The sequence below is a fragment of the Oncorhynchus masou genome, chromosome 32 (genome assembly GCF_036934945.1).
Source record: "Oncorhynchus masou masou isolate Uvic2021 chromosome 32, UVic_Omas_1.1, whole genome shotgun sequence".
NCBI lineage: Eukaryota > Metazoa > Chordata > Actinopteri > Salmoniformes > Salmonidae > Oncorhynchus > Oncorhynchus masou.
Genome location: NC_088243.1, coordinates 49,968,005 through 49,976,789, shown reverse-complemented (window position 1 = coordinate 49,976,789; position 8,785 = coordinate 49,968,005). Strand labels below are relative to the sequence as shown.

General features: G+C 42.6%; 1 pseudogene; it reads left to right on the top strand.

Annotated features, from left to right (window-relative positions):
* The first annotated feature begins 6,966 nt into the window (after positions 1 to 6,966).
* Positions 6,967 to 8,512, top strand: LOC135527017 (ras-related protein Rab-33A-like; annotated as a pseudogene).
* The last annotated feature ends 273 nt before the right edge of the window (positions 8,513 to 8,785 follow it).

Sequence of the window (8,785 nt, the reverse complement as noted above, 5' to 3'; positions counted from 1 at the left end):
CAATGTTAATATTCTCTCTTCCTCATTCTCGGTTTGAAAAATGTGCCACCGAACGTCAAAATAAATGCTTCTTTCAACAAGAGGTGAAATGAGATGTCAATCGGCATCAAACTGACAGCAGAGAATTAAATTCTCCGGTGGCACTCGGGGTGGCCAATCAGATGTCAGGGGTGTCCAGTGCCACCCCGGACACTCCTCTGGCTCTGCCCCTGGCCCTGAGAGATCTGTCACTGTGTTCTCCAATGGAATCTTACAGATCCTACAGCTGACTGAAATGGAAAGAGGCAACAACCTCTTTCCAGAGGATCAACGGTGAGGACATGGAGCTGTTCCAGGTGAAGATGCTCATGACACCACCTAAGATCGAACACCTGGGCACAGCCCAGAAGAGGGTGAGCTATGGGGAGAACTTCCAGTGGACTGTGTTGCCTCATGCTTCCCTGACCCAGAGATGTCCTGGAGCATTCTTGATGGAACCATGATCAACAACAACCTCCAGATGGACAACAGCGGGACTCGTTCTGGCCACGATGTCATCTTCGGGAATGGATAAGATGGCGCCAAAGAGGATGGCTAATCAATTGTGCTATTTTGTTAGTTTTTTTGCGTTGTTTGTAACATATTGTTGCTGCTACCGTCTCTTATGACCGAAAATAACGTCTGGACATCAGAACAGCGATTACTCACCACAAACTGGAAGAATATACCACGATGAGAAGGATATACTGCTCTACCGGAAATCTCTGTCATTTGCGTGAAGAAAAGACAAAGGGAAAAAAGGACGCAGATCAGGCTGCCTTCTGAGAATCTGTAGGCGAGCGAGTAAACTACCACTGTTTCCGTTCTACTTGCTAACATGCAACTATTGGAAAATAAAACTGATGACCTACGAATCTGATTATCCTACCAACTGGACATTAAGAACTATAATATCTTATGTTTCACCGAGTCGTGGCTGAATGACGAGAAGGATAATATAGAGCTGGCAGGATTTTCCATGCACTGGCAGAACAGAGATGCTACGAGGGGTGGGGGTGTGTCTTTTTGTCAATAACAGCTGGTGCGCGACGTCTAATATTAAAGAAATCTCGAGGTATTGCTCGCCTGAGGTAGAGTACCTTATGATTTTTTTTTTCTTTTTTTTCACCTTTATTTAACCAGGTAGGCTAGTTGAGAACAAGTTCTCATTTGCAACTGCGACCTGGCCAAGATAAAGCATAGCAGTGTGAACAGACAACACAGAGTTACACATGGAGTAAACAATAAACAAGTCAATAACACAGTAGAAAAAAAGAGAGTCTATATGCATTGTGTGCAAAAGGCATGAGGAGGTAGGCAAATAATTACAATTTTGCAGACAGTGGGACACTGGAGTGATAAATGATCAGATGGTCATGTACAGGTTGAGATATTGGTGTCGAAAAGAGCAGAAAAGTAAATAAATAAAAACAGTATGGGGATGAGGTAGGTAAAATTGGGTGGGCTATTTACCGATAGACTATGTACAGCTGCAGCGATCGGTTAGCTGCTCAGATAGCAGATGTTTGAAGTTGGTGAGGGAGATAAAAGTCTCCAACTCCAGCGATTTTTGCAATTCGTTCCAGTCACAGGCAGCAGAGAACTGGAACGAAAGGTGGCCAAATGAGGTGTTGGCTTTAGGGATGATCAGTGAGATACACCTGCTGGAGCACGTGCTACGGGTGGGTGTTGCCATCGTGACCAGTGAACTGAGATAAGGCGGAGCTTTACCTAGCATGGACTTGATAGGCTGTAGACCACACTATCTAACAAGAGAGTTCTCTTTCTCGCTTCTCTATATTATTTGTCTATTTACCACCAGAGACCGATGCTGGCACTAATACCGCACTCAACCAGCTGTATAAGGCCATATTCAAACAAGAAAATACTCATCCAGAAGCAGCACGCCTAGTGAACGGGGGCTTTAATGCAGGCAAACTTAAATCAGTTTTACAAACAATTTACCAGCATGTCACAAAAAACTGCATTCAAAGCTCTGCCTCGCCCTTCATTTGGCAAATCTGACAATAATTCTATCCTCCTGATTCCTGCTTACAAGCAAAAACTAAAACAGGAAGTACCAGTGACTCGCTTAATACGGAGGTGGTGAGGTGACGCTACAGGACTGCTTTGACTGGAATATGTTCCGGGATTCATCCAGTGGCATTGAGGAGTATACCACCTCAGTCAGCGGCTTCATCAATAAATGAACCGACAACGTCGTCCTCACAGTGACCGTACGTATATATCCCAACCAAAAGCCATGGATTACAGGCAACATTCGCATCTAGCTAAAGGCTAGAGCTACCGCTTTCAAGGAGCGGGACACTAATCCGGAAGCTTATAAGAAATCCCACTATGCCCTCAGACTAACCATCAAACAAGCAAAGCTTCAATAAAGGATTAAGATATAATCCTACAACACCGACTCTGACGCTCGTCGGATGTGGCAGGGCTCGAAAATTATTTAAAGACTACAAAGGGAAACCCAGATGCGAGCTGCCCAGTGACGCAAGCCTACCAGCCGAAGGCAAGTAACACTGAAGCAGGCACGAGGCACGATCTCTGAATGATCCAATGTTGACCTAAATGACTAATGATGATAAATACAATCCACCTGTGTGTAATCAAGTCTCCGTATAAATGCACCTGCACTGTGATAGTCTCAGAGGTCTGTTAAAAGCGCAGAGAGCATCATGAAGAACAAGGACCACACTGTCAGGACCCGGTTACGAACCCGGGTCTCCGGAGTGAGAAACAGTCACTTAACCAACTGAGCCACGAATAGTCAGCAGAACCCAGAAGATGAGGCAGACACAGCAGTACTTGAGACAGTGTATTTAATAAAGTAAAAAAGTGAAGTCCTTCAGGAAAACATATAACTCCACAACCTCAAAAGGAATTCCACAAGAACAAGGTAATCCACAAGGTAATCCTCCAAGACAAAAAGGTAAATCACAAGGTGGTAGGTAAAGCATAAAAAGCCTCAAAAGATACTCAAAAATAAATAAACAAGAACAAAAAACAGAATTCCACAAGAGCATCCACCGGGATCAACAAGAGTACACAGAATACTAGGGCTGGGTGCTAACATACAAACACAGAGCAAAGAACTGAGGGAAACTAAGGGTTTAAATACAATCAGGGAAAACGAGGCACAGGGGATCAAGGGAAAGCAAAAGGTCAAAAAGCACAATGGGGGCATCTAGTGACCAAAAACCGGAACAACCCTGGCCAAATCCTGACACACACCAGGCAGGTCCGAGATACTGTTGTGAAGAAGTTTAAAGACGGATTTGGATACAAAAAGATTTCCCAAGCTTTAAACATCCCAAGGAGCACTGTGCAAGCAATAATATTGAAATGGAAGGAGTATCAGACCACTGCAAGTCTACCAAGACCTGGCCATCCCTCTAAACTTTCAGCTCATACAAGGAGAAGACTGATCAGAGATGCAGCCAAGAGGCCCATGATCACTCTGGATGAACTGTAGAGATCTACAGCTGAGGTTGGAGACTCTGTCCATAGGACAACAATCAGTCATATATTGCACAAATCTGGCCTTTATGGAAGAGTGGCAAGAAGAAAGCCATTTCTTAAAGATATCCATAAAAAGTGTTGTTTACAGTTTGCCACAAGCCACCTGGGAGACACACCAAACATGTGGAAGAAGGTGCTCTGGTCAGATGAAACCAAAATTGAACTTTTTGGCAACAATGCAAAACGTTATGTTTGGCGTAAAAGCAACACAGCTCATCACCCTGAACACACCATCCCCACTGTCAAACATGGTGGTGGCAGCATCAGGGTTTGGGCCTGCTTTTCTTCAGCAGGACCAAGAAATATGGTTAAAATTGATGGGAAGATGGATGGAGCCAAATACAGGACCATTCTGGAAGAAAACCTGATGGAGTCTGCAAAAGACCTGAGACTGGGACGGAGATTTGTCTTCCAACAAGACAATGATCCAAAACATAAAGCAAAATCTACAGTGGAATGGTTCAAAAATAAACATATCCAGGTGTTAGAATGGCCAAGTCAAAGTCCAGACCTGAATCCAATCGAGAATCCGGGAAAGAACTGAAAACTGCTGTTCACAAATGCTCTCCATCCAACCTCACTGAGCTCGAGCTGTTTTGCAAGGAGGAATGGGAAAAATGTCAGTCTCTCGATGTGCAAAAACTGATAGAGACATACCCCAAGCGACTTACAGCTGTAATCACAGCAAAAGGTGGCGCTACATAGTATTACCTTAAGGGGGCTGAATAATTTTGCACGCCCAATTTTTCAGTTTTTGATTTGTTAAAAAGTTTGAAATATCCAATAAATGTCGTTCCACTTCATGATTGTGTCCCACTTGTTGTTGATTCTTCACAAAAAAATACAGTTTTATATCTTTATGTTTGAAACCTGAAATGTGGCAAAAGGTCACAAAGTTCAAGGGGGCCGAATACTTTCGCAAGGCACTGTATAGCCTTATTATTGTTATGTTATTGTGTTACTTTTTATTTTATACTTTAGGTATTTGGTAAATATTTTCTTAACTCTTCTTGAACTGCACTGTTGGTTAAGGGCTTGTAAGTAAGTATTTCACTGTAAGGTCTACACTTGTTGCATTTAAGCACGTGACAAATAAAGTTTGATTTGATCACTATTGCTGCAACAAATGGAACAGAAGGATGAGGGGGACAATACTACGTGTCATGCTAAGAATGAGCTGGGGGAGGATGAGATGAAGGTGAGCGTAAAAGTAGGTCCAGACTCCCCCCGAATCGCACCCAAGGCTCAGCTGTTGCTCACGGCCCAACTAGGAGACTCTGCCTATACGACTTGACAAGCGACTGGGGATCCTCCACCGAACATTGTGTGACTCTCACCAAGTAATGACGTCCCCACATTGTCTTCAACCAAATAACAAATCTTAGGTGATGGGACTTTAGTGATAAAGAGGGTGACTTTGGCCGACCAAGGGAAGTATGCTTGTGTGGTAAGGAATTCTGATGGTGATTACATCAAGAACATGAACTAGAAGCAAGAGAGCCACACATCAATGACCAATGTGGAAGAAGCAGTATGAAAGTGTTGGCCGTATCTTATCAGACAACACTGCTTGACTGCAGAGTGGAGGGAAAGCCTGAGCCACACAATGCCTGGGCCACACCATACGGCTTCTCTCTGCCAACACCTGGGAGGACGCTTCCAAGTCCACAAGAACGGGAGCCTGGAGCTGCGTGGAGTGAGGAAGATAGACGAGGGTCAGTATGTATATCTGGCCAAAAATCACTTGGGAGAAGCAAGCCTAGCAATTGAGCTTGGAGGCAATCATAGCAGAAAAGCCTAGCTTCGCCATGCCGAACAGAGATTTTACCAATAAAGCAAGATGGAAGTGATGGCCCTCTGGAATGTCCTGCCCGTGGTGTCAAACCCAGAGTTTGTATGGCTCCTGCCAAACAGCACAGTTCTGACGCCTGGCACTAGACTCCAATGCTTCCCTCACTATCCAGGAAACGAGATGTTGCGCATCGCCCGGCCACTGACAGCTGACAAAGGTGTTTATCGTTGTCTGGCCAAAAACATGACTGGGACAGCAGAGAAGTGATTTGCTCTCAAACCAGGAAGAAAGCCTGTGATTCAAGGCACAACAAGGGGCATAGATGTCACGTTTGGCCAAATTCTGAACCTGACGTGCTCTGTGGATGGCTGGCCACAGGCCTTGATTACATGGACCATACCAAACAGCCTGGTCCTGAACAAGCCCCAGGTTAGTGGGAGAATTACTTTTTCATCAAATGGCAGGGGAAATTATAGCAGCGGAACCTTTCTCATTTGACAGCAGAACCTAGGCCTTTTTGGCTGAAATATAAGCATATGGAATAACAAAAAATGACCTCTGATGTACCTTGGAGAATGCTTTTTTATTGATAAATATTCCTGTCTGTAGATATCTAAGTATACTGTTGACTGAACTCACATTGTTGTTTTAAACTACTAAGATTGTTTACAGGTGACTAGTGTTCCTTCTGACCATACAAAATAACTAAATGGGAATTGCTTACATCGGAATCTGTCTGTATGCCCTCTCTGATTGTAAAGAGTGAGAATCCAATTCTGGAGCATGCTTTCAGATTTCATAGAAACCATTTGGAACAAATGAGCCTTTCATAAAGAGTAAAAAGAAGCTTTGTGTGATACAAATGTTAGAATTGTTTTCTACAGAGCTAATCAAAATGGAGATCCAGTATATAACTCTACGAACTCTTTTGGAACCAATATTTCATTAGGTGAGTGACATGAATTTGTTAATTAAATTGTTAATACATATCTGGTACATTTTACTTAATGACTAGACCTACATATTTAATTATAATAGACTTATGATATCCAGTGCAAATGGGAAACATGCATCATTGGTGCACTACTTGAAACCTTTCAAGATGCATTATACATCAGACACTTGTCTTGCATGGACAACAGGTTTGAGGCAAATGCATTTGCGACATTTTAGATGATGGCATCTGATCAGCGGTCGTCACTAGTTACCCCAGCCACAAAGTAATTTTTTTGAAATCTGATTTTAAACCTAACCACACAGCTAACCTCATGCCTAACACTAAACCTTAAATTAAGACCAAAAAGCAACAGCAAAAATACATAAAAAAATAAGTGTATTTTTACGATATTGCATATATTGACTTTGTGGCTATGGTAACTAGTGGAAACCCTGCTCAACTGAATGGATCACATTTTTTTTCTGCGTGAAATCAAACCTTACTGACAAGAAACGATTGTATATACACATAAAGAGCTATTTAGAAATAGGGGGACTTTGAAATAATTGTTTTTTCCCTTTTGGGGGAGTGGATTGCTGTTGTTGCCCTGCCTGGCAGCCTCACCTGCCTTCCCCCATCCGCGAGCACAGTGCATAACTGTGTACATCATCATAGCGTAATGGCAAATTAATTTCTTGAAAATGATGGAGGGACCGGTTCGAGAAATTCAAGAAATATAAATTTCACATCATCTGTGGATCTCAGCACGTCCTTGGAATCGAGTGTTCAAACTCAAATATTTAAAATAATTGTAATCGGGGATTCAAATGTAGGGAAGACCTGCTTAACCTTCCGCTTCACTGGTGGGAGCTTTCCAGAGAAGACCGAGGTGACAATCGGTGTGGATTTCAGGGAGAAAGCAGTGGAAATAGAGGGTGAAAAAATAAAGGTAAGAGCCTACTTAAGCATCTGATCGAGACAGGGCCGCTTTTCTTTCTTTCCTTGTGTCAATTAACCATTTATGTGTTCATCGCTTCAACCGTTATTCATCTATGCATGACATGTCAATAAGAATGAATTATTTCCAGAGTCCATATGCAATTAAAATGTTCTATTTATATGGGTTGTTAGGTTGAATGTTTCTATTAAGTAATATATCCATCAGCAATGTTTGCATGTTTTTTGAGTTAAGGAATTGACAGTATAATTTTATGTTGCATCAGAGCACCACCACCATCATATCCTCAGATCACCTAGTGTTTTCTTTGCACCTGCCTATAAACGAGTCGACAAACCTCTGAATGCCCCCTGCCTAACATGATGACCTAGTCCCAGTGTTTTTAGCAACAGGCAGTGACATAGCTAATGAGATGTTTTAACAATATTTCTCTTCATCTGTCTTCTAATTGAGATTCACCATCAAAATAAAACCTGTGCTCTTTATGAAAGCATAAGCAAGAGCCTCTTTGTTCAATTATATATTATTCATAAATGGAAGACATGCACTAATGCAGCATTCAAAACACTGGGCCTTTTTTAAAAGCATATATGTGGAATTAATCTGTCCTCCCTTTTCCCATGTCCACTGGCTTCATAATGCAATGATCCTCCAAACATAATCATTAAACTAAGCCGGTTACCTACATTTTCCTTTGTACATTGTTCAGTTTATTATTTATTCTGATTAGGTCTCAACCCATTTAATATACCATCTATCTCTGACCAATACCAACGATTACTCTCTGGCCACTGGATCTGTTATTACTCCTCATCAGGTGCAGGTGTGGGACATTGCAGGACAGGAACGCTTCAGGAAGAGCATGGTAGAACACTACTACCGCAATGTGCACGCTGTCGTTTTCGTTTACAATGTCACTAAGATGAACTCATTCCAGAACCTGAAGACGTGGATCCAGGAGTGCAACGGGCACCGTGTCTCACCCACTGTGCCTTGGGTACTGGTGGGCAACAAGTGTGACCTGGTTAGTCAGATACAAGTGCCCTCCAACACTGCCCTCAAGTTTGCAAACGCCCACAACATTCTGCTGTTTGAGACCTCAGCCAAGGACCCAATGGAGAGCCAAAACGTGGACTCCATTTTCATGTGCCTGGCATGTCGGCTGAAGGCCCAGAAGTCCCTGCTGTACAGAGATGTGCAGAGGGAGGACGGAAGGGTTAGGCTTTCACAAGAGACAAATATTAATACGAGCATCTGCCCTTGCTGAGGGAAATACTGTGACTCTCCTCCACTCTGCAATGATTCCTACTCTCCTTTTAATACTGCTGTGGCTTGAATGGAAGAATTGAACATAAACAACATAAGAAGAAGATACTGTTCTAATGTAAACATTTCTTGGAGGAATGTGCGTGCAGTTATTTCCATTTTTGTATTGAACGGTCTTATACAGTATAGTGGTCTGTCTGTATGCACCTCTTTTTGACCCTCTTTTGCTTTACTCTCTTTCTTTGATATATTATCATTATCACATTCTGTGTTT